General features: G+C 37.8%; 1 protein-coding gene across 9 annotated transcripts in view; it reads right to left on the reverse strand.

Moving 5' to 3' along the window:
* SUPT3H (SPT3 homolog, SAGA and STAGA complex component) overlaps window positions 1–24,709 on the reverse strand; it is a 544,169-nt gene that overhangs the window by 441,714 nt on the left and 77,746 nt on the right. The gene's annotated exons all lie outside the window — the stretch shown is intronic.

Consider the following 24,709-nt stretch of genomic DNA (forward strand, 5'->3'; position numbering starts at 1 on the left):
AGATATGGTAAAAATATGGATAAATTCAAACTTCTACAAAAAAATTTTTATGCCAAATACTTCTCTTAACTTCTGTAAAAGACATAAGAATGAGTATGTAATAATTATAACAATAAATTGTTGGGCTTATAACAAATAGATGTAACATATCTAACAATAAAAGAACAAAGGATGGTGGAGGAAAAGAGTCAAGAAAAGTTTCCATTATTCAGAATTAAATAAATATTCTGAAGTACACTTTGAGGGGTTCAAATGCACACTAAAATCCCTAGAACAATGACTAAGAAAACAACTATTAAAAAAAGAGTAATGGGCGCCTGGGTGGCGCAGTCGGTTAAGCGTCTGACTTCAGCCAGGTCACGATCTCGCAGTCCGTGAGTTCGAGCCCCGCGTCGGGCTCTGGGCTGATGCTCGGAGCCTGGAGCCTGTTTCCGATTCTGTGTCTCCCTCTCTCTCTGCCCCTCCCCCGTTCATGCTCTGTCTCTCTCTGTCCCAAAAATAAATAAACGTTGAAAAAAAAATTTTTTTTTAAAAAAATAACAAAGAAACCAAGAGAAGACTAAAAATAAAACTGTAAAAATAAATTTAACACAAGAGATGGCAATAAAGGGAGAAGGAATAAAAATGACATGAGACAAACAGAAAAAAAAATGTATCAACACACTATTATAAATAATCATATTAAATATAAATGCAATAAACAACCCATCCAAAAAGCAGGAAACATCAAACTACAAAAATAAGATCCAAGAATATTCTGCTTACAAGAGACAAACCTTAGACTGAGAGACAAATACATTGAAAGTAAGAGGATGGAATTAGATACAATATAAAAATAGAAGTAACAACAAAACCAGAAGGAACAAGGGAGGTAGACTGCCTGCATTTTTTTCTTTAAGGTTTATTCATTTCTCAGAGACAGAGAGACAGAGCATGAGCGGGGGAGGGGCAGACAGAGAAGGGAGGAGACAGAATCTGAAGCAGGCTCCGGGCTCTGAGCCCTCAGCACAGAGCCTGATGCGGGGGCTTGAACTCAAGGACCAGGAGATCACGACCCGAGCCAAAGTCGGACGACTAACCGACCGAGCCACCCAGGTGCCCCTAGAGTGTCTAACAAATTAGACTTCAGAAAAAGAAATATTATTAGAAACAAAAGGCAACATTTTATGTCAATAAAAGGATATATAATAAAAGTATTAACGTATACACAAAATAGATGAGGCAGAAAAAAAATGACAGGATCAAAAGGAGAAAAACATAATTCAACAGCAATAGCATGATATTTTAAGTCAATTCTCAATAATGGATATCACAATTATAAAGCAAGTTGACAAACATGTAGAATGAAAAACAAAAATTAACCGACTTGACTAACATACATTTATAAAAAGTGTTATTTTACAAACCCAGAACACAGAGGGGGAAAGAATATTTCAGAACTTATGATCCGCAGTCAGACTTACCCTGACACCAAAAAAAAAAAACGACAGATATATCATTAGAAATGAGAATTAAAAACCAATATCCCTATTGGGAGCGCCTGGGTAGTTCAGTGGGTAAAGCATCTGACTCTTGATTTCGGCTCAGACCATGGTCTCAGGGTCATGAGATGAAGCCCCAGGTTGTGGAGCCTGGGGTGTGGAGCCTCCTTAAGATTCTCTCTCTCCCTCTGCCACATTCCCCGCGTGCACTCACTCTCCCTCTCTCTCAAAAAAAAAAAAAAAAAAAAAAAAAAAAAAGAAAAAGAAAAAGAGAAAGCATTAAAGTCTTTAAAAAAACAAAAAAAAACTCGTATCCCTATTGAACATAAATTCCTTTTTAAAAAGCTGGCAAACTGAGGCGCCTGGGTGACTCAGTTGGTTAGGCATCCAACTTTGGCTCAGGTCATGATCTCACAGTCCATGGGTTTGAGCCCCATGTCGGGCCCTGTGCTGACAGCTCAGAGCCTGGAGCCTGCTTCAGATTCTGTGTCTCCTTCTCTCTCTGCCCCTCCCCACTCACGCTCTGTCTCTCTTTCTCTCAAAAAAAAAACATTAAAAAATTAAAAAATGATTTAAAAAAGGTTAGCAAACTGGAGTGACATCAGTGAAAAAGGCAGAGAGTATCTTTAAAATTCTGACCTTCCAGGAAAGATAGAAAGAGATGAAAGAAATGAAAAAAAATGAAAAGAAAATGAAAATGAAAGAAACATTGGTAACCACTGTCACAGTCAGTTTTTTCAGAATCCTGGAAATTCACTAAATGGTTGCAGCAACGGAGGAACATCTACAGAAGAAAAATGGCTGTGTGCCTCGCGTAGATTTAGGATCTTTATGGTGTTGTACCTTCTCCTAGTACCATCTCCCCCACCCAACCTCAGAGGCAACATTGGAAAGTAACAGCAATTGTCAGTAATGAAAGGAGCAAAATAAAGCTTAAATTCATTCCAACCTCAATCCCAGCACTAGTAACTATTTGATCTGTCTGGTCGTATACTGAAAGACCTCACTTGAAAGGCTTATGTTTATGTCACAGGACGCAAAACCCATTTTGTACAAGAGCTTCCCCCAGCGGAAGAGCAGGTATTGGTAGAAAACATATCTTACAAGCAAGTGTTTTATTTTTTTTTTAATTTTTATTTTTGAGACAGAGGGAGACAGAGCATGAACAGGGGAGGGGCAGAGAGAGAGGGAGACACAGAATCTGAAACAGGCTCCAGGCTCCGAGCTGTCAGCACAGAGCCCGACGCGGGGCTCGAACTCACGGACGGTGAGATCATGAGCTGAGCCGAAGTCGGACACTTAACCGACCAAGCCACCCAGGCGCCCCAACAAGCAAGTGTTTTAATATCACCACTGAGATGGATAATGGTTGGGGCAAAACATAAACTAACCAAAAAGATTGACAGGAAGCTTGAGGAATGAGACTGTCCCCATAAGGGCTTTGAAGAACTCCATATTCCTGGTCATCTAAAAACCCACACATGTGAGGGCCTGTGCACATGCCCAAGAAGAACTTATAGCCTAAAGCTACAACCCCTGGCTAAAGCCTAGGGTCTGAAGGAGTGGGAAGTAAAGGTTAAGGCTGAATTGTAACCTGCTTGGCTGAGTATCAAAGACATACCACAACACACACACACACACACACACACACACACACACACACACACAATCCTGGCAAAAGGTCTTTAGAGATTTTGGGGTCCAGGCATTTAAGGAAATCTCTGTCCAATCATTAGCTGACCACTAAGCTTATAACTGAGAATTCTGTGACCGCACATGACAAACACAGACTTTTGTTTAGCTCATGACTTTCATGAAACAAATAAGACACAGCACCAATAAACTCTAGGAAGGGAAAAGAAGCTGATTTCCACACTTGCCACATTGTAATATTAAAATATACAGTTTTCAACAACAAAAACAAATGTGAGGAATTCAAAGAAACAAGACCCCTGCTAAGGAAAAAGACAAATAGAAACTGTCCCTGAGGAAGCCCAGATAATTGACTTAAATGACAAAGACTTTACACCAGATACTTTAAATATGTTCAAAGCCTTAAAAATAAACAAATAAATAAATAAAAATAAGTCTAAAGAATAAAAGGACAGAACTATGAGAACTATATCTCAACAAATAGAAAATGTTAATAAAGAGAAAGAAGTTCATGTGAAACAAACAAATATAAAATCTGGAGTTGATAAGTACGAGAACTGAAGTGAAAAATTCACCAGAAGGCCTCAAAAGGATATCTGAATAGGAAGAAGAAACTAATCAGCAGACTTGAAAACAGGTCAATTGAGATTACCCAGGATGTAACAGAAGAAAATGAACAGAGCCACAGAGACATAGGAAGCATCGTCAAGCTTACCAACATAAACATAATGGGAATGCCAAAAGGAAAAGAGAGAGAAAAGGAGACAGAAAAAATACCTGAAGAAATGATGGATGGTCACAAATTTGATGAAAAAGATTACACATCCAAGAAGCTCAACAAATTCCTAGGAAGATAAACCTAAAGAGATCCACACCTACACATAGGGTATTAAGACTGTACCAAGACTGAGAGAGAATCTTGAGAATAGCAACACAGAATCAAATCAGCATGAATACAAATCTTCAACGAGATTCCTCATCAGAAACCATGGGAAGAAAAGGCAGTGGGATAACATTAAAACTGTTGAAAAGAAAAATATAATTAAGAATTCTATATCTGACAAACTATAAATGAAGGAGAAATAAAGATATTCCCAGGAAAACAAAACCTTTGTTGCTGTAGACCCAGCCTCCAAGAAACACTTAAGGGGATCCTTCATGCTGAAATGAGAAAACACAAGACAGTAACTGGAATCCAAAGGAAGAGATAAGGACAACCAGTATAAATCTACATTAATCAAAAGAGTGTGGTACTGTGAAATAATAGATAAAGAGACCAATGGTTCAGAACAAGAATGCAAAAATAGGCCCACATAATTATAGCCAACTTATCTTTAATAAAAAAGAAAAGGCAACACAAATGGAACACATGGAACTCGAACAAATGAACACCCACGTGGAAAAAAATAAATCTAGCCACAGACCTTATGTCCTTCAGAAAAATGAACTCGAAATGGTTAACAGACCTAAATGTAAAGTACAGAACCGTAAAACTTACAAGATATAGGGAAAAACCCAGACGACCTTGGGTATGGTTTTTGTTGCCCTGAAAAACCTTTTTATTTTTAAATAATTTCAGACTTACAGAAAAGATGTAAGCACAGCACAAAAAACTAGAAACTCTTTACTCAAAAGTTTACTTTGAAACAATAGCCAAATTATGGAAAGAGCCTAAATATCCATCAACTGATGAATGGATAAAGAAGTTGTGGCTTATATATACAATGGAATACTACTTGACAATGAGAAAGAATGAAATCTGGCCTTTTGTAGCAACGTGGATGGAACTGGAGAGTGTTATGCTAAGTGAAATAAGTCCTACAGAGAAAGACAGATACCATATGTTTTCACTCTTATGTGGATCCTGAGAAACTTAACAGAAGACCATGGGGGAGGGGAAGGGAAAAAAAAAAAGTTAGAGAGGGAGGGAGCCAAACCATAAGAGACTCTTAAAAACTGAGAATAAACTGAGGGTTGATGGGGGGGGGGGATAGAAATGGGGGGAAAGTGGGTGATGGGCATTGAGGACGGCACCTGTTGGGATGAGCACTGGGTGTTGTATGGAAACCAATTTGACAATAAATTTCATATTAAAATAAATAAATAAAATAAATAAATTTACATCCAAGTTAGTTAGCATATAGTGCAATAATGATTTCAGAAGTAGATTCCAGTGATTCATCCCCTACATATAACACCCAATGCTCATCCCAAGTGTCCTCCTTAATGCCCCTTGCCCATTTAGCCCATCCCCCACCCACAACCCCTCCAGCACCCCTCAGTTTGTTCTCTGTATTTAAGAATCTCTTCTGTTTTGTCCCGCTCCCTGTTTTTATATTATCTTTGCTTCCCTTCCCTTATGTTCATGTTTTGTATCTTAAATTCCACTTACGAGTAAAGTCATATGGTATTTGTCTTTCTCTAATTTCGCTTAGTATAATACCCTCTAGTTCCATCCACATTGTTGCAAATGGCAAGATTTCACTCTTTTTGATTGCAGACTAATACTCCATTGTGTATATACACCACATCTTCTTTATCCATTCATCTGACGATGGACATTTGGGCTCTTTCCGTACTTTGACTATTGTCAATAGCGCTGCTATAAACACTGGGGTGCATGTGCCCCTTTGAGACAGCACACTTTGTATCCCTTGAATATATACCTACTAGTGCAATTGCTAGATCGTAGGGTAGTTCTATTTTTAATTTTTTGAGGAACCTCCATACTGTTTTCCAGGTGGCTGCACCAGCTTGCATTCCCACCATCCACCGCTTAGCATTTAAACACATGGTTTGTAAATCTGCCTAACAGAGCAGGCCTAAAGAAAAAAAACACCTTATCCAATGTAAAAGCACAAGGGAAAATCCTTAGAATACCTATAAATGAAAGATTAAGGTAAACTGGAGGTGATTCAAAATACAATCACCCAAACATAACCACAACATAGTCTTATATAATTGGCGTATATGAATTTTTTTCTCATTCTCAGCAATTATACAAATATATAGTTCACCTACTTCCAAAAAAGGACTTAAACTACAAGAAAGGCCCAGACAAAAACAAAACCAAAACTATCGAACAAACTAAAAAGCTTATTAAATAACTAAGATGACAGTTATGATGGTTTCAGAAAGAAAACTATTTCAAATAACCGAGGCTGAGTTGATTAACTGAACACAGATCTGTTTTGAACTCCATGTCAGCCAAAATTAAAAGAAAAGAATATTGGTTATATAGCTCCCGTTGTCTTCATAAGATGAGGCACAACAATTTGTCAGGAAACGTAACTCTTTATCTTCAAAAGGAAAGTGTCCTGCTAGGCTTTTCTGAAAGAGCAAAGTGAGCATTATAACTGAAAGAAGGTACTGTTCTGTAAAATCACTCATCTAAGGACCCACAGTCTGGGTATATCATACTGTCATCCAAATGGCTGGTAAAAGACAAAGAAAACAGAGTGGCAATCATGGATTTGTGTTTCAGGGAACACAAACTGGAAAACATGTTAACAGCTGTACTGAAAACAAAAGAATGTTGAACAACTAACTTTGAGAAACCCAGGGTTACACAAAATCAAATAGTTTCTTTACTGTAGGACTACTCAAAGCCTTTAATATCGTCCATTAGCTGTTAAGCCCCAAAATTTCCATTTTCCTCAGTTACTTAACTTTACCACCTTTTTGTCCAGAAGCAGTTGAAGTCTTACTCAGACCACATTTCAGAAAATGCTAATGCACAGGAACAACTAGTTCCCCACACTGTACCACTTTAATTACAGTATTGAAGTTATTAGTATTATGGTCTCATTGTAATTATGGCAGTTACAGTTTGAGAGCCTATTAAATACTGAGGATTACGCACATACTTCATCTTTGCTGAACTATTTGTCAATCCCTCAAAGCACTGTCTCCTCTCACTTATATGCTTAGCAAAGACAAGTCTGTCTTACAAAGAATCCCAACCTTTAAGTTAGCAATTTCTTCAGTTTATTCCTCTCATCCCATTATAAACTGAATTATTTGCTTTAAACATCTGTCTCTCGTAAAACAGATGTTTAGAGGGCAAGCATTATTGATCATTTTTTAACAATTTTATTGAGGGACACTTCACATGCCACACAATTCACACATTTAAGTTTTCCCATCCAATAATTTTTAGTGTATTTAGTGTTGTGCAATCATCACAAACTCACATTAGAACATTTTCATTACCCCAAAAATAAACCCTGTACTCATCTGTGGCTATTTCAACCCAACCCAACTCACCCTTTGTCCACAGCCCTAGGCAACCACCAAAGTATTTTGTTTCTCTGGATTTGCCCGTTCTAGACATTTGCCATAATTGGAATTATACAACACTGGAATTTTGTGATTAGCTTCTTTCACTTACCTTAATGTTTTCAAGGATCACCCATGTTTTAGCATACACTGAACTGCTTTTATTGACAAATAATATTCCACTGTATGAATAATCCACATTTATCAATTCATCAGTATATCGACATTTGGGCTCTGTCCCCTTTTTAAAATTTTTTTAATGTTTATTTTCGAGAGAGGCAGAGAGACAGAGTGTGAATGGGAGAGGGGCAGACAGAGAGCGAGACACAGAATCCGAAACAGGCTCCAGGCTCTGAGCTGTCAGCACAGAGCCCGACGCGGGGTTCAAACTCACAAGCCGTGAGATCATAACCTGAGCTGAAGTCGGACGCTCAGCTGACTGAGCCACCCAGGCGCCCCTCTCCTTTTTTACTATAATGAAAAATGCTGTATACAAATTATGGGGTGGACAAATATTTTCACTTCTCTTCATTCCCCTTTACTAGGAGTAAAACTGATGGGTCATACGGTAAAACTGTTTAACCTTTTGAGAAAGTGCAAAAATGTTTTCCAAAGCAGCTGCACCATTTTCACATCATCAACAATGCAAAAGGATTCGAATTACCCCAAGTCATCAATTTTGTTATCTTTGTTGATCACAGACATCTATGGGTGTGTAGCAGTGTATCATTGTGGTTTGGATTTGCATTTCCCTGATAGTTAATGATACTCAGCATCTTTTCATGTGTATATTGGCTATCTGCAAATCTCTGGAGAACCACCAATTCAAATCCTTAGCCCATTTTTAAATTGGGTTGTCTCTTATTTATATATTCTAGATACAAGTATTTTATCAGATACACGATTTGCAGAAATTTTTCTCCCATTCAGTAGGTTGTAATTTCCACTTTTTGATGCTGTCCATTAGGGCACAGAATGTTTTAATTTTGGGTCACTTTCACTTTTGGTATATTTACAAATGTTTCACATGCCTCGAGATCAAGAACATTCATTCCGATATTGATTTCTAAGAATTTTATAGTTTGAGCTCTGACAGTTTACATCTATAGCTCATTGTGAGTTAACTTTTGTGTATGGTGAGAGCAAGAAATCTAAATTCTTCCTTTTCCATACTGTCTCAGTATTGTTTGCTCAAATATTCTTTGTGTATTAAATTGTTTCAGAACTCTTGTCAATAATCAATCATAAATGTGAGGGCTTTGGTTTTTGTTTATTTCTTTTGAGAGAGAGAGATCAAGAGCAAGTTGCGGAGGGGCAGAGAGAAAGGGGGAGACAGAATCCCAAGCAGCCTCGGGGCTCTCAGCACACAGCCTGATGCAGGGCTCGAACTCACAAACCACAAGATCATGACCTGAGCCAAAATCAAGAGTCAGAGGCTAAGTAACTGAGCCACCCAAGTGCCCCACATTTATAGAAGAATTTTTAAATTAGCCTGTCATTCCTATAAAAAAAAACAGGTGAAACTTTGAAGTGCTACTTGAAGAGTATCTTGGCACCCTAACAAGTCTTCCAGTTTATGAGCATAGGGTATCTTTCCATTTATTTGGGTCTTCTATCTTTCAATGTTTTGTGGTTGCTAGTGTACAAGCCTTTCAAGTCTTTAAATTTATTCCTGGATTATTTTATTCTCTCTGATGTTATTGTGAATGGTATTATTTCCTTGATTCCCTCTTGTTTGCTGGCCTTACTGTCCTGGCTAGAACCTCCAGTACAATTATCAATACAAATGGTGGGAGAAGAGTCCTGTTCATTTTCCTGATCTTGAAGAGAAACCTTTCAGTCTTTCACATTCAAGTTTGAAGTAGGCCGTGGGTTAGCTATACGTGCTCTTTATTAGGCTGTGGAAGCTCCCTTCTATGCCTACTTTATTATAAGTTTTTATTTTGAAAAGATGTTTTCAATATATTTTTTGGTATCTTCTGAGATGAGCATGTAGTTTTTGCCCTTTATTCTAATGATAAGGTGCATTACATTGATTTTTAGATGCTGAACCTACCTTACGTTTCTGGGATAAATCAATCTTGGTCTTGGTGCGTAAATCTTTTTTTATATGTTGCTGGACCCAGTGTGCTAGTATTGGTGAAGATTTTTGTGCTTTTATTCATAAGAGATAACGGTCTGTAGTCTACTTGCAGCTTTCACTTTCGTTATCGGTACAATACTAGCTTCATAAAATGAAGTGGGATGTAAGGTAGGGAGAGGTTAGTGACTATAAGGGCATGAGGAAGAGGCTTCTGAGATGAAGGCAATCTTCTATTTCCTGATCACATGCTGGTGTCACGGGTGTGTTCAGTTTATGAAAATTCAGTAAGCTATACACTTACAATTTGTGTTCTTTTCTATATGCATTTTACTTCACCCATTTTTTAGAAAAATAGAAAAAAAAACTATGACATATTTCTAAATTTGTTGTTATCAAGAATCCTTTCAGAAATTATCTATGACGTTCTATAAACTGCTGCTGATAGTTATCAAAAGCATCATGGTCATAAAAGACACAGAATGAATGGGAATTATCACAGATTGGAAGAAACTTAAGATGATGAAGACAGAACCTCTAAATGCAATGTGGGATACTACACTGGTAACTGAAAAAGAAAAACGCCATGAGGGAAAAACTGTAACATTTAAATAAAAGTCTGCCATTGAGTTAATAGTTTTAATCAAAACTATCATTCCCTGGCTTCATAATTATACTACGGGTAGGTAAGTTGTTACATTAGGATAAGATGGGTGAAGAGCACATATGAACTCATTATACTATTTCTGCAACTTTTCTGACAGGCTTACATTATTTCAAAATAAAAAGTTTACAAAACATCATTTTGTGACTACATACATTCATGTAAGTTTTACTCAATGACTTACAAACCGGAAAATCTCCCTCCTACTAGACTATCATCTACCATCCTATCAAGTTTCCTAACCGAGAAGCAACCAATACCCTGTGTATTTTGCACATCCTTTCAAAGATTTTCTTTCTTTTCTATTATTTAAGTACAGCTGGCATAGCATGTTGTGTGAGTTTCAGGTGCCCAACATAGTGACTTGACAAGTCCAAACCCAGTACTCACTACAGTAAGTGTAGCTACTATCTGTCACCACACAACATTATGTAATACTGTTGCCTGTACTCCCTTCACTGTACTTTTCATCTCCATGCCATATTTAGTTTATAACTGAAAATGTGTACTTCTTAAACCTCTTCACCTATTTTACCCATTCCCCCACCACCCTCCCACTCTGGAAACCATCAGGCTGTTCTCTTTGTTCCTTTTTGTTTAGATTCCACATATAAGTGAAATCATATGCTATTTGTCTTTCTCAGACTTATTTCACTTAGCATAATACCCTCTAGGTCCAACCATGTCGTCACAAATGGAAAGACCTCATTCTTTTTTAGACCAAGTAATACTCTATTGCATACATGTATCAAATCTTTATCCACTCATCTACCAATGGACAATTAGATTAGTTCCGGATCTTGGCTACTGTAAATAATGATGCATCAAACACAGCAATACCTGTTATCAAATCAGTGTTCTGTTTTCCTTGGATAAACACTCAGAAGTGGAATTACTAGACCATACGGTTATTTCTATCTGTAAATTTTTAGGAATCTTCATACTGTTTTCCACAGTGGTTACATCAATTTGCATTCCCACCAGCAGTGAACAAGAGTTCCCTTTTCTCCACATTTTCACCAACACTTATTATTTCTTGTCTTTTTGATACTAGCCATTCTGATTGGTGTGAAGTGATATCTCATTGTGGTTTTGATTTACATTTCCCTGATGACTGATGTTGACGATCTTTTCACGTGTCTGGTGGCCATCTGTCTTCTCTGCAAAAATGTCTAGTCGGGTCCATTTTTAATCAGATTATTTGTGGGGATTTTTGGTGTTGAGTTGTAGACGTTCTCCATATATTTGGAATATTAATCTCTTATCATATAAATCATTTGTAAATATCCTCTTCCATTCACTTTATTGATTGTCTTCATCTTATTGATGGTTTACTTTGCTGTGTGCAAAAGGATTATTTACTTTCGTGTAACCCCATTAGTTTATTTTCAGACACTGTTTTACATATATGCAAGCAAATACATACGTGAGTATCTGTGCATATTATTTTCTGCAGGAGTAGCTTATTTAGCAATTCCAGTTACAGAATCTGTGCAAACACTGAGCTGAAAGATTCTCCTACAAGGACATCAGCTGCATCACTGTTCACTATACCAAAAAGTCAAACACACTCACATATATAAAACCACCAAAGGGGTGCTCAAGTGGCTCAGTCAGGTTATGATCTCGTGGTTCATGAGTTCGAGCCCTGAATCAGGCTTTGTGCTGACAGCTCAGATCCTGGAGCCTGCCCCAGATTCTGTGTCTCCCTTCCTCTCCCCTTCTCTCTCTCTCTCAAAAATGAATAAACATTAAAAAAAAATTTTTTTAAACTGCCAAAAACTTGAATACAACCAGTTTGAATAAACATACATTAAAATACTATAAAGACATGTAAACAGGGTGATACACAAAACTAAGTGCTTATTCAAGAAATGCAAGGATCATTCAACATTCAAAGATCCCTATTTAAAAAGCTTCAGTTTTTTAAAATTATAACCTAGAAACGTATATACTAGAACTGAAAATAAATTCATAGAGTTAAAAAATACAACTATGAAAACACATATAATATAATCAAATGATATGCAAAGAGAAGAAAGCTATGCACCGAAGTAACTGTTCATTTGTTTTGGTTCTTGATGTTTTAGGTTATGTGACATAGACTGCAATGAGGGCCCAGTTCTTCACCCTTCCCTGTATATGGACCCTTTTCCATGTGACTTTGCTATTCTTCTCACTAAAGAGACTGCATCCATTTCCCATCCCTTGAACCTTAGCTGGACTTGTGATTTACCATAGCCAATAGATTAAAATGGAAATGATATGTCCACAACGACATCAGTCTTCAAAATACACTGCATTTTTTGCACTTTATTACACTTTTGCGATCATCATGAGAACATACCTAGGGCTGGCGTGTTGCATGATGAAATAAAATTAAACCAAGCCATTGATAGCCAAGGACATCCTAGGTCAACAGAACTGGTGAAGTCCTGTCATGAGCAACAATGATTTATAGTTGTATACCACAGAAACTTCAGGAGTGTGTGTGATACAGCACTATTGTTGGCTACAGATAACTTATACAAGATTCTTAACTATTTACTGCTTTAACAACAGTACTTTGGTTGTCAGAAACCTGTATTTTAATTCCAATACCTCTAAAGACAGAACACATTTCCCATTAAGATTTTTCTTATGGTCTTATCTTTATATTAAACTCTTCAACCAAAGGTGACATTATTTAATAATTACTTATGCTTGTTTTGTGATTCTTACATTAAATCCTTAAATGTGATACTGAAACTCATTTGGGGTTCTCCATTTTAACCCAGTAGTCTCAAATTAATTATTTTAAAGATAAATTCTAATACCTCACAGAAATGGTTTTCACTACTAGCAGTAACTTCCTTAATTATATTAACTACTTCTATATTACTGTATAACAACACTATCCTAGTTATCTTTCCTTTACAAAGAAAAGGACACTTAGAGCAGATCATCATGAAGTATTCTAAAATTAGCCCTTCTGCCACACATGGAATCCTGAGGCTAAGATAATCAGACAGGTTTCTATGGGCTACAACCAAGAGGAAAATGTAATTCAGGCACCAGTAAAAATAGATAAAAACAATTCAGATAATTACTCCTTATCTCTACTGCCCATAAATGTTCCATCACAAGTGGATCTGGAAGGCCAGATGCCAGAAGAAAACAGAGTGATATATGGTGAAGCCACAAGAATTCGAGCAGGTACAGATTAGATGGCTCTGATTAGATCATCCGCCCCCAGGGACTCAGGAGACACAACCCTGGGCAGAATCCGTACTATACGTGCTGAGGTTTATACACCAAATACTGCGCACTATTTGGCTCTCCTACTATGAAATATAAATTAATGATATTTCAAATCTATAGAGATCTATTTCTAACTATAATATAAAACACAAATCACATATTGGCCATGTTAAATATAAACTGCTGCCTTTCAAAAGTTCCATCATTATCTTATTCCATGAAAATATTACCAACTATGAAAATAAGTGAGTGGGAATGTGTAATTTGAAAATATTTGGCCAAAGAAAAAGCCCACTATGACTAAAACAAGATGGCAAATGACTTCATCTTCTTTTGGAAAATGACCTCATTATGACAACCAGCTAACCAACAAGCTTCCAAAGCCACTAACAGTAGCTTACAGAGTCACAGCTGTTACTTTTTCTAACAACTGAAAGTTGATTTCATTTTAAATGTCATTTCAAAAGAACTGAATGATTTCTTCAAAGTACTACAATTTATGAGCAAGAATGACATTGAGTAGAGCACAATGATAAGTCTGTGATTTGTTCAATAAAGATGATTATAAAGAATGACAGAACAAAGTCAAAAAACACCTCATTGTGGCATTCTTGAACAACAAGCAGACATATTTAGGAGAACTGAAAATCATTCATAAATAAGACAATAAATATAAAAAGTGCTTGCTTTGACCTTTAAGCAACAGAAAAATCATTTGATAGAGAAGGTATGATATAAATTTTTGATAACCAGCTTCTTTCAAAACAAAAACAGATGACTATTTGAATAAATTTTCTGAAAAAAATATATGAATAATTTATGCAGTTTAAAACGTTCAGACCCCAGACACAATGGAAAACCTGTCACTATTAAAATTCCTGTGGAGTTCTCTGTCTCCAATTGTTTACCACTTTCGTTATTAAAACGCCCTACACGATGGAGCACCTAGGTCCCTGATGTCGTCTTTTGCTACATTGCCTACCCCACCTCTACTCAGTCCATTCTTATAAACAGATGTTAAACAAAGGTTCGCAAGGGGAGGAACTTTGACTTCAACATAGATATGGGACCTGATACACAAATCATCGCCCTCGAGGCAGTGGAAGAGCACGGGAGACAAAATCTCTGATCATCTAACTAGCCTCACGGCCCACCAATGTTTCACATGTATCAATGTCAAGTGCCAATCGCTATAAAACCCACAGTCCCCCCTCAGAAAGGCTGCCATCTCTCACGCCTCTACAGTGTTGCAGAACACGGTGCATCTCTTTAGAATTCCCAAACTTACCTGTCCCCATGTCCCCACAACTACCACTACCGATGCCACAACCTTCTTTCCTATCCCAACCATGGCACTCCTGGGTGCTGAGATGTAACGTAGTGAGATGTTTAAAAGCATAGATTTGGGGGCCAAACTGTCTAAATTTCAATCTTTACTCCAAATTGAATTCAAATTCTGTACCATCTTCATAAAGTCTTTACCTCTGTTCTACAGCTCCCTTATCTATAAACTGTGATAAGAATCGTAGTTGTTATAGAAGGTTGTTGAGCTATAATGAGCTAATGTACGTAGAGCCCTAAAAGAGTATCACTCACACAAGATACACTTTGAGTGTTAACTATTACCTTAAGATTCAGCGGAAGTGTCATAGCTCTACTGTTATCCCTCAAATTAAGTTAGGGACACTTCCTCTGACATCCTTAGGTTTTGTTCATCCACTTACCTCCTAATATGCTCTCATGTTCTTCATCCATTTCTATATCACCAGCACTAAACACAATTACTACCACATACTGTATATTCAGGATACTTAGTACAATGAATGAAAGAAACAATAAAGTAATAGAGGATACAATGATTCCAAGGCACATGATCTTAACTATAGGATATAAATAGGCAGGAGTATCAAGCATGGTTAGAGGATTTATACACTGCACAGAAGCACCTGGCTGAGAAAGCAGGTAACAACCGAACTACCCAGCCACACATCCTGGTACAAGGAACAGCACACCAGAAGAAGGGAGCGACTGTTTTTGCTTTTTAAACCCAAAGGTGCCACCTTCATCACTCCTCGGCCTTTTGGCTCAGATTGAGTGCAAAGGTGCCATCTTCTCACCATGTGTATGATACAGGGATTTTAACCCAGAGAGGGAGTCTTTTCCTAAGTAATCTCCGCAGAAAGAGCACCTTTCCTAAGTCACAGAAAGGATGAATCAATAAAATGTGGTATCTACATACAATGGAATTCAGTCTTAAATAGGAAGGGGAAATTCTGAAATATACACTTATGGATGAATCTTAGAGACGCTATGCGAAATGAAACAAGCCTGTCAAACAAAAAAGGACGAATATTGTACAATTGTACTCATACCTAAAACAAACTCAGAGAGAGAGAAAACAGAATGGTGGGCGCCAGGGGCTAGGGACAGGGAGGGATTAGGAGCTATCATTTAATGGCTGTTAAGTTTCACTTTGGGAAGATCAGAAAGTTCTGAAGATGGATGGTAGAGATGGTTACATAACAATGAGAATGTACTTAACACCTCCAAACTGTACCTTCAAAAATAGTTAAAATGGCAAATTTTCTACCTATAAACAAATTTACATCAATTTTTTTCTTACTTGCAAAAACAAAGGCAACTTCCCAACTTTAAATGATTTATACTAATAATTACTTGTGGCAAGATACCACACTTAGTTACTTGTGCATCTTGTAAACATCTTTTAAAATGTCAAACGGGGGACGCCTGGGTGGCTCAGTCGGTTAAGCGTCCAACTTCGGCTCAGGTCATGATCTCGCGGTTCGTGAGTTCAAGCCCCGCGTCAGGCTCTGTGCTGACAGCTCAGAGCCTGGAGCCTGTTTCAGATTCTGTGTCTCCCTCTCTCTCTCTCTGACCCTCTTCCGTTCAAGCTCTGTCTCTCACTGTCTCAAAAATAAATAAACGTTAAAAAAAAAATGTCAAACGGTTACTTTTGTGTACTAAAATAATACATTATTCAGTTACATATGCTGCACACTGCTTTCCTAAAATTGTAACATCTTTATGGCTTGGAATAGCTAATAATATGTAGTGACATCTGCTTTAAAAAGTTTCCAGGTTAAAAGGACTCTGGTTATGTTTTTATTATACAATATTATGGGGCCGGAGGTACCCATTTCCTACCAAAATTTACCAATATAATCTTCTAAAGAGAATCCCAAGGCTGCCATCAGGTAATGTCGGAGCTCATCTCCCCGATCTGGTACATTTCACTTCCAGATTCTCAACTTTCACAATATGATGTCAACTCTACTCCAATTCAACCTCAAAGCGTAAGTCACTCCTTCCCTGGCAACCGAGAAGAACTGAAATCTATGTCTCTTTCAGGAATTACCACTGAGAACTGACAGTGACAGCATTTTTTATGAAAAGACTTAAGCATGTATAATATGTCAGTTCAATAATGCTGGGGTCCACTTTCAGTCAGAATATTGTCTTTATGTTAAAAACAATCACACATTCAAATATAATAACTATGCTGCACTAATGAAGAATACAGAGGACAAAAACCACGATGCATTCAGCAGTGCTTTAAAATGTGTTTGTGCTTTATCACCCACAGAAATAAGTGCATATAGTAGAGACACAGTAGGATATGCACTTGACAAAACATGTTAAAGTCTACATTCAATATTCTCTGAGTACTGTTGCTAAATCCATAGATTCCTTGCAATAATCAAGCTATGGGATACTCTAAGGTGCTCTTAAGATCCATGCCTTGATAAAGACAAATCAGTAGAGACAGCACAACTTTGTGTCTATCCTCTGTGCTTCAATCCATCTTTCCACCTACCATTCCCCCCTTCCACTGAACTGCACTTTGCTGTGACGACGTCAGCCAATACCAAAGCACAGGAGTAGACACAATCCTGTGAGTGTACCCTGTACACGTGATACAGGTGACACATAGGGTACCCAGGAAAAACTACTCTATTTCTAGAAAATCTACAGGGGGGGGATTTTTTGGTCTTAGCCTCATCAACAAAGAATGACTCACACACTTCCTTCAACCTTATAGGAAACTGAATCTTAACACTTAGTGCTTCCTAACTTTCTTTTACATAGTCCATCTTCAACAGTATTACATATCAACATGCTATCACACTCCCATTTACTTAATTAACATTTTCTTCAAATAACAACCCTTGTTTTACTTACATAAATTTTAAAGGGAATCTTTTTAATTACTATTATAAATAAAAATCTAGAATCATTTATTATACAGAAGAGAACTGTAAAAATGAAAATGTTATTAAACTATAATGACGTATTGCTACTTGCTTTTGGTTAAGCCTACTCGTGTAGGTTTACTTACAAATTACTTCAAAGCTAGTACATTACTGAGAATGTAATGTAAAGTCACCATCCCTTCTTTTGTCAAATACATTATTTCATACAGTTGAAATCCCTTTTGCACTGACTTCCCTCATGCTCTCTCTTTCCCTTCGCAGAAATAACCACTATTCCATACTTGGTGTGTATCCTTCTCATTCGTGTTCTGGAATACTATTCTTATGCACGATAAATTAGTATGGTTTTGTTTTTAAAAATCTGCATTAGTAATGCCACTGTTGTACAGTTTGTTTTGAGTCAACTTTGTTTTCACAATGTACCCACTCATACTGATAAACACTGACTTCCTTCATTTTCACTGTCCAATAGCAACTATTCTATGTATTTGTTTCTACTTATCCATTCCCCTCTTTGATATTTGGATTGCTTTTTAATTTTGACATTATAAGCAACGCCTCAATGAATGCCTTAGGTACATTTCTTTGTGCTCAGTTTCCTAGCCCTATGTGAAAGGTTCTCAGGTATATTGATTATTTGGGGGAGGGGGTATGGATTTAGAAACTGAAAACCCAACTTTGCATCCAAGTTTTACTGAGAGTAGCAAACCCAACAGTGCATTTCACATACAAACCTGACTCCTGGGAGCACCTGGGGGGCTCTGGGGGTTAAGCCTCGACTTGATTTGGGCTCGGGTAATTAACTCAGTTTGTGAGATGGAACCCTGCTCCAGGCTCTGCGCTGACAGTATGGAGCCTGCTTGGGATTCTCTCTCTCTCTCACAATCTCTCTGCCCCTCCCTCGCTCACACACGCACTCTCTCTCTCTCTCTCTCAAAATAAACATTTAAAAAAACCTGACTCTGGGGTGCCTGGGTGGCTCAGTCGGTTAAGCGTCCGACCTCGGCTCAGGTCATGATCTCACGGCTGGTGGGTTTGAGTCCCGCATCGGGCTCTGTGCTGACAGCTCAGAGCCTGAAGCCTGCTTCAGATTCTGTGTCTCCCTCTCTCTGCCCCTCCTCCACTCACACTCTATCTCAAAAATAAATAAAAACATTTAAAAAATTTTTTTAAAAAACCGGACTCCTGAACACCATCCTGCTTTCCTAACTTTATATTCCATTTGCCTCCTTTTATTACTCATTCTTAATCTATTATACCTTGCAGCAGTGTTTCCACTTTTAAAAGCTATGTTAAGTTCTTTTTTGGAACAAGGAAAGGTATAAATAAATAATGCAGTTTTCATGAAAATATCAACCAAAGTCTCAGATCCAGTCCTGGATCTTCGAATTACATACACAATGGGACTTGAAGTCACTTAATCCTGGTGTCTTGGTGAGCCTTAAGGATCTCATAAAACAGATACAATTTTGCTCTCACAACTATCGTGTAAATTTTAAGAAAGTTAACTATGAACACTATGTAATTATTAGCGGTATTATATTTAAAAGATATCATCAGAACTATAATTTATTGAGAAGTCAGATGATACTTAAACTTTTTCTTTCAACGTTTATTTTATTTTTTGGGGGGACAGAGAGAGACAGAGCATGAACTGGGGAGGGGCAGAGAGAGAGGGAGACACAGAATCAGAAACAGGCTCCAGGCTCTGAGCCATCAGCCCAGAGCCTGACGCGGGGCTCGAACTCACGGACCGCGAGATCGTGACCTGGCTGAAGTCGGACGCTTAACCGACTGCGCCACCCAGGCGCCCCCTTAACAAACTCTTTAGAAAACACTTAGGCATAAATCTTCTCCTCAGTTCCTAAAAAACAGGTAAATAAAACAATCAATCATCAGTAATATGTGCAGTATGTCGTGTGTGGTACATCTCGTAGATAAGGATGAGATATTTATTAAATATATTTGCTGAATGAAAGATTTTAGGGAAAAATCGTATCAGTTGGCTGTTAACACCAGTACAGAGAAGACTAAAGTATGAATTATTTTTAACAGCTATAATTTCTTATGAAAATATTAAAATACAGCTGTCTTCCTTTGGGCAAATTCAATCTAAACTTACAAATTATCTAGGAAGTAAGAAGGCTCTTGCTTTCATTTGTGGGCAACAGGAAGACAACTACTGAGCTACTAAGTAAGACCTCTAACTACCTCGGAAGAAGCAAGAGTGGGACCATCTATCAGGCACAGACTAGATGTACATTTGCACCACTGTGGTCGTTCTGAAACTGCACTGTCACAGGACCAAATGCATCTCTTCAAATAAAAGAGGGCAGCAAAAATTTCAAGTAAAAGGCAGGAGTGGGGAGTAGGAGGGGAGAGGAAAGCTAACCTTTATTTTGTATTTGCTTTTCTGTGTACCGTTTTAAATACGCTGTCCTTGAAACATCAACAAAGAACCTGTAAGGCAGGCCTTATGATATCTTTTTAAAGATAAGGAAAAAGACTTAACACTTCAAAAAAGTTAAGTTGCTCAAAAAAGTCTCACTCAAAGCTAAAAGGTACAAAGAGTCAGACCACATGCCAGGTCTATCCAACACCACACTCTTTCCACACTACTGTTTCTCATACCATACAAAGACAGCAGCAAACACCAACTGAGGGCTTTCTCTGTATACCCTCCAGCATCCCACAGTAGTGCATCTTAAAATCCCGTTGAAATGGATGCCTCACTACTTCTGTTTTGCAAATGAGGAATCTGAAGGCCATGAAAGTGAAGCACTTCGCCACCAGTCACACAGTAAACAAACGGTGAAGCCAAGTTTCAAACCCACGAAGTCTGAGTCAACTATTACACTATGAGCAAAGTCGAGAAAGTGAGAAGGCTGGCCTTGAGAAGATAAAATCCAACAGAGATATAACAACTGTTTTCTAGTCTATACCCCACCTAAGACATGACAACACAGAATTCTAGGTAGCAAAGAGGGGCAGACAGACATGGGTTAAAACTTAGAGCTACTACTTAGCTGTGTGAGGTTGGTCGATTCAAGTAACCTTTCTCTGAACTGTTTCTGCATTTGCAAAATAGAGATTAAAACAGAACCACCACAGCTGACAATTAAGTGAGATAATGCATGAATGTCACATGTACTTTGAGCCAAGCATTATGAGAAAGGGAATTAAACTCATCTCGCTTTAGCCTGACAATAATCTTCCAAGATATATTATCATCACTTCTAATGATTCAGGATAGCTTCTCAGGGTTATATGGTGTATCCAAAGTCACAGCTATTAAGTCACAGGAGAAAAATTTAAACTATGTTCTTCAAAATTAAAGGATAACGCATCCTTCCTCTTGTACCAATGGCGTCGCCAAACAGAATAAAGATTTCTCAAAAACCGTACTTATTCTCTTAGAAGTTAACCCGCACTGCAATGAGATCATCAGTTCACACGGCCTTTTGGCAATCTGATAGCAATACCAGACCTGTGACATTTCTCCAGGTTCTCCAGACCATCAACAGGTATCACTGATATACAACTTCCCAGCAAGCATGACAGCCAAGGAAAATCCACCGTGATTCTCTCCCCTTGCCTGTCCCTGTGCGCAACAAGGTACGCACTGAACACAACACAGCCACACTCTGGTGAGACCAGACGCCAAAAAGTCATAGAGGTCGGTGAGACAGATTGGTGGCAGTGGCAACAGCCTTTGCTGCCGTTACGATTAACTGCAAGACTGTGCACAAGCCACCCAGCCTCTGTGTGCTTCCATTTCCTCATTTTCTAATCGAAAGTAATAGTGTCATGGTGGAGACTGGCTATAGAAGATCGCACTGTGCCAATAGTATATTGGTAATAGGTATACATATTACCTAATCTGATTCTTACAAAAGTCGGGGCAGGGAGGGTATCCTCTCAACCCTGTATCAAAGATCAAGACTCTGAGTTTTACACCCATGTTACACCGTCCTAAAGCTGCTGTGGGTCCAACAGACCTAAAGACGTGTTCGTAAATATTTTGCGTATAGTCTCTGAAGTCCCAGTATTACACCTACGAGTAGGTCCTCCTGACACTCAAGCAGAGGGACTTCTGTTCTTCTTATTAAAAACATGAAAGAGGGGCGCCTGGGTGGCGCAGTCGGTTAAGCGTCCGACTTCAGCCAGGTCACGATCTCACGGTCTGGGAGTTCGAGCCCCGCGTCAGGCTCTGGGCTGATGGCTCGGAGCCTGGAGCCTGTTTCCGATTCTGTGTCTCCCTCTCTCTCTGCCCCTCCCCCGTTCATGCTCTGTCTCTCTCTGTCCCAAAAAAATAAATAAAAACGTTGAAAAAAAAATTTTTTTTAAATAAATAAATAAATAAAAACATAAAAGATACTCATACTTCCTTGCATTTTCATACTGCCTCCACCCCCAAAAGTACTAACAGTATGTAAAATTTTTAAACTTCAGTATCTCCTTCCGTACACAGCTCATCACCTAGAGAAAACCCAGGACAGAGTATACACCTAACTGTATTTACTGAGTGAACAATTCAACATAAATTGTTCACCAGCTCCTAGTATTAGGTACTTACAGAAATTATTTAATTTAAATGCTTACAATATCCATAAAAGGATCATCATGCCCACTTTACAAATGAAGAAGCAAAAAACTAACAAAGGTTGCATAGCTTGGGTCACAGAGTTGATCATCTCCAGAACCAGGCCTGGAACGCAGTCTTGACAAACTCTACTACAGCCTTATGATGTTCCCACTCTGAAGTTCACAAAAAAGTTTTATGAAAAGGATCGACTTGAGACACCTTGAAGGATGACCAGGACTTCAGAAAGTGGAAACAAGGACACAGTTGACCCAAAGTAATGAAAAGACGCAAAACACAGAAGACAGGAGGCAAGGAGTCTGGGAAACACTATCTAGTATCCTTTACCTAAAATAAGCATTTAACTTAAGAGCAGGAATATAAGTACGTAAGAGATTCAGAAAGATTAACATAGCAGCAAAAAAATCAAAGTAACAAACTACTAGAATGGACAAATTTGGAGACAGAGAAGCCAGGTCATAATTCATGAGTCAAGGGGTAGTGACGGTTAGAGTCTTAAGTCATGACAGAGAAACAGAAAAGAAAGAAAGGATATAGGGACATTCTTCTGTGGGCATGGGTGACCATTCGTTTGATAGACACTATTGATGTCTATCTATAGTGGTTGTGACATTCCTCTCAACCCTTTAAATCTGATCCCTTTCATTGCCGGTTCTCAGCATCATGAATTCCACCACATGAACTTCACTGGAAGTTATGCTTCAACATTTACATGGTGGGATAGAATTTGTGGAACAGACTCTCATTTTATTGCCTACAACGAAAAGGTGAAGAAGGCTGCAAAAATGACTGAATAAATATCTCTTCTAAAGCTTCCTGAAGGCACGCTTTTCCTAAATTGAAGCGAGGAGCTAACATTGCTTCTGCGGAGCAGAAATGAACAAGCAGAAATGAACAACGGATACAAAGGACATTAACAACCCTTAACTATCTTCCTAGTGGGAACTTTTTCTACTCTACATAAAAGTTCTGTGTGTGTACAAATAAGTAAATAGATATTGAGGTACGATTTTCACCAGGAAGTTTCAAAGGCCACGTTGCTAACCTTACTGAAAGGTTTGACGTAATGGAAAAAGTATTAATCCGTGTCTTTCCCCCAGTAACACCATATTCCTGAAGTTGAAATTGGTCTTTAAAACCTTTTAAATATACAGTGGCCATTTCAAAAACTCTTAGCAGGGTGTTGGTCTCATATTGAACCTTAAGCATCTTTTAGAATTTGCCTAAACATCAAAGCATCACGGGTTGAACCACATCAAATGACAGTGTTGAGTGAGGCTGCCGAACCAAAAAGAGCCAGCACCAAGAACCTCCACTCTTGTCCTCAGCTGACCAGTTTGAGGTGATTCTCTTTCTTTGAGAAGTCCCTTCGGATTGCAAAGTACTACTGGTATCCATAAACGAAGGCTTTTCTGAATTGTTTTAAGTGGAATATTTTAGTCTAAAGGTTTTCAGGTTACTTGAATTTTTTAAAAAATTGAGCTTTATTTCCCAATTTTTACCTTTCATTTTTGTACATTAAGTCTTCAGTATACCTAAAACTGTGAGTATACCTAAAACTGTCAGTATACCTAAAACTGTCAGTATACCTTGAAACATTGTGAGCTGACTTGCTGTATTTGCACTTTGAACTACTGAAATAAATGTGATTTTTTTGTCTGATTTAAAAGAAAGAAAGAAAGAAAGAAAGAAAGAAAAAAAAGAAAGAAAGAAAGAAAGAAAGAAAGAAAGAAAGTATATAGGGAACCAAAGAACTCACAAGAATCAACTAAAATAAAGGAATAAAAGAAAAGAATTGCAAATCTGATTGGAAGAATGATAATGTCATTGAGAAATTTCATTTTCTACATTCAATAACGTGCATAAGTATATAATCAGGAAAAAATAGGGAATCAAGGAAAGTGGAGATGTTTCAATTAATTCCCAGACATGTATGACTTAATCCACCTCTAATATATCAGAAAATCACTTACAAAAATCAGAAAGGAGTCTTGCAAGATGTGTCCAACATATGTAAAGAATATTTATTAAAATGTTATCTAACACTTAATGACAAATAACTCAAACGTCCATAACAATACGCTATAAAACATATGCGCCTACCAAGTCAGCTCAAATGAGAAAAGCATTACCAACATAATCATTATTTTATAGAGAATGGTAAAATTTGAAAATATCACATATTGCAAACTAAACCATATCACACCTCTGCACCAAGGTACTAGAATTTATCCAATTTCTTGGTATTTCCAGTTTTAGCTTTAAATTTGTTAACTTTACCTTAATGTCCACAATATATCCATGTTTGTAATTATATATTACAAATGATCTAGCAGAGATTAAAACTGAGGCTTCAAAAACATGGGTCGCTTTAATCTTGTGGCTTCTGATTATCCCTGGCAGAAAGCCACAAAAACCACCCAAGGACAAAGTTTAGAAAGCATCCAAATAAATAAAAATGTTTTATAGAAATACATG

Source organism: Felis catus, chromosome B2 (assembly GCF_018350175.1).
Source record: "Felis catus isolate Fca126 chromosome B2, F.catus_Fca126_mat1.0, whole genome shotgun sequence".
Taxonomy (NCBI): Eukaryota; Metazoa; Chordata; class Mammalia; order Carnivora; family Felidae; genus Felis; species Felis catus.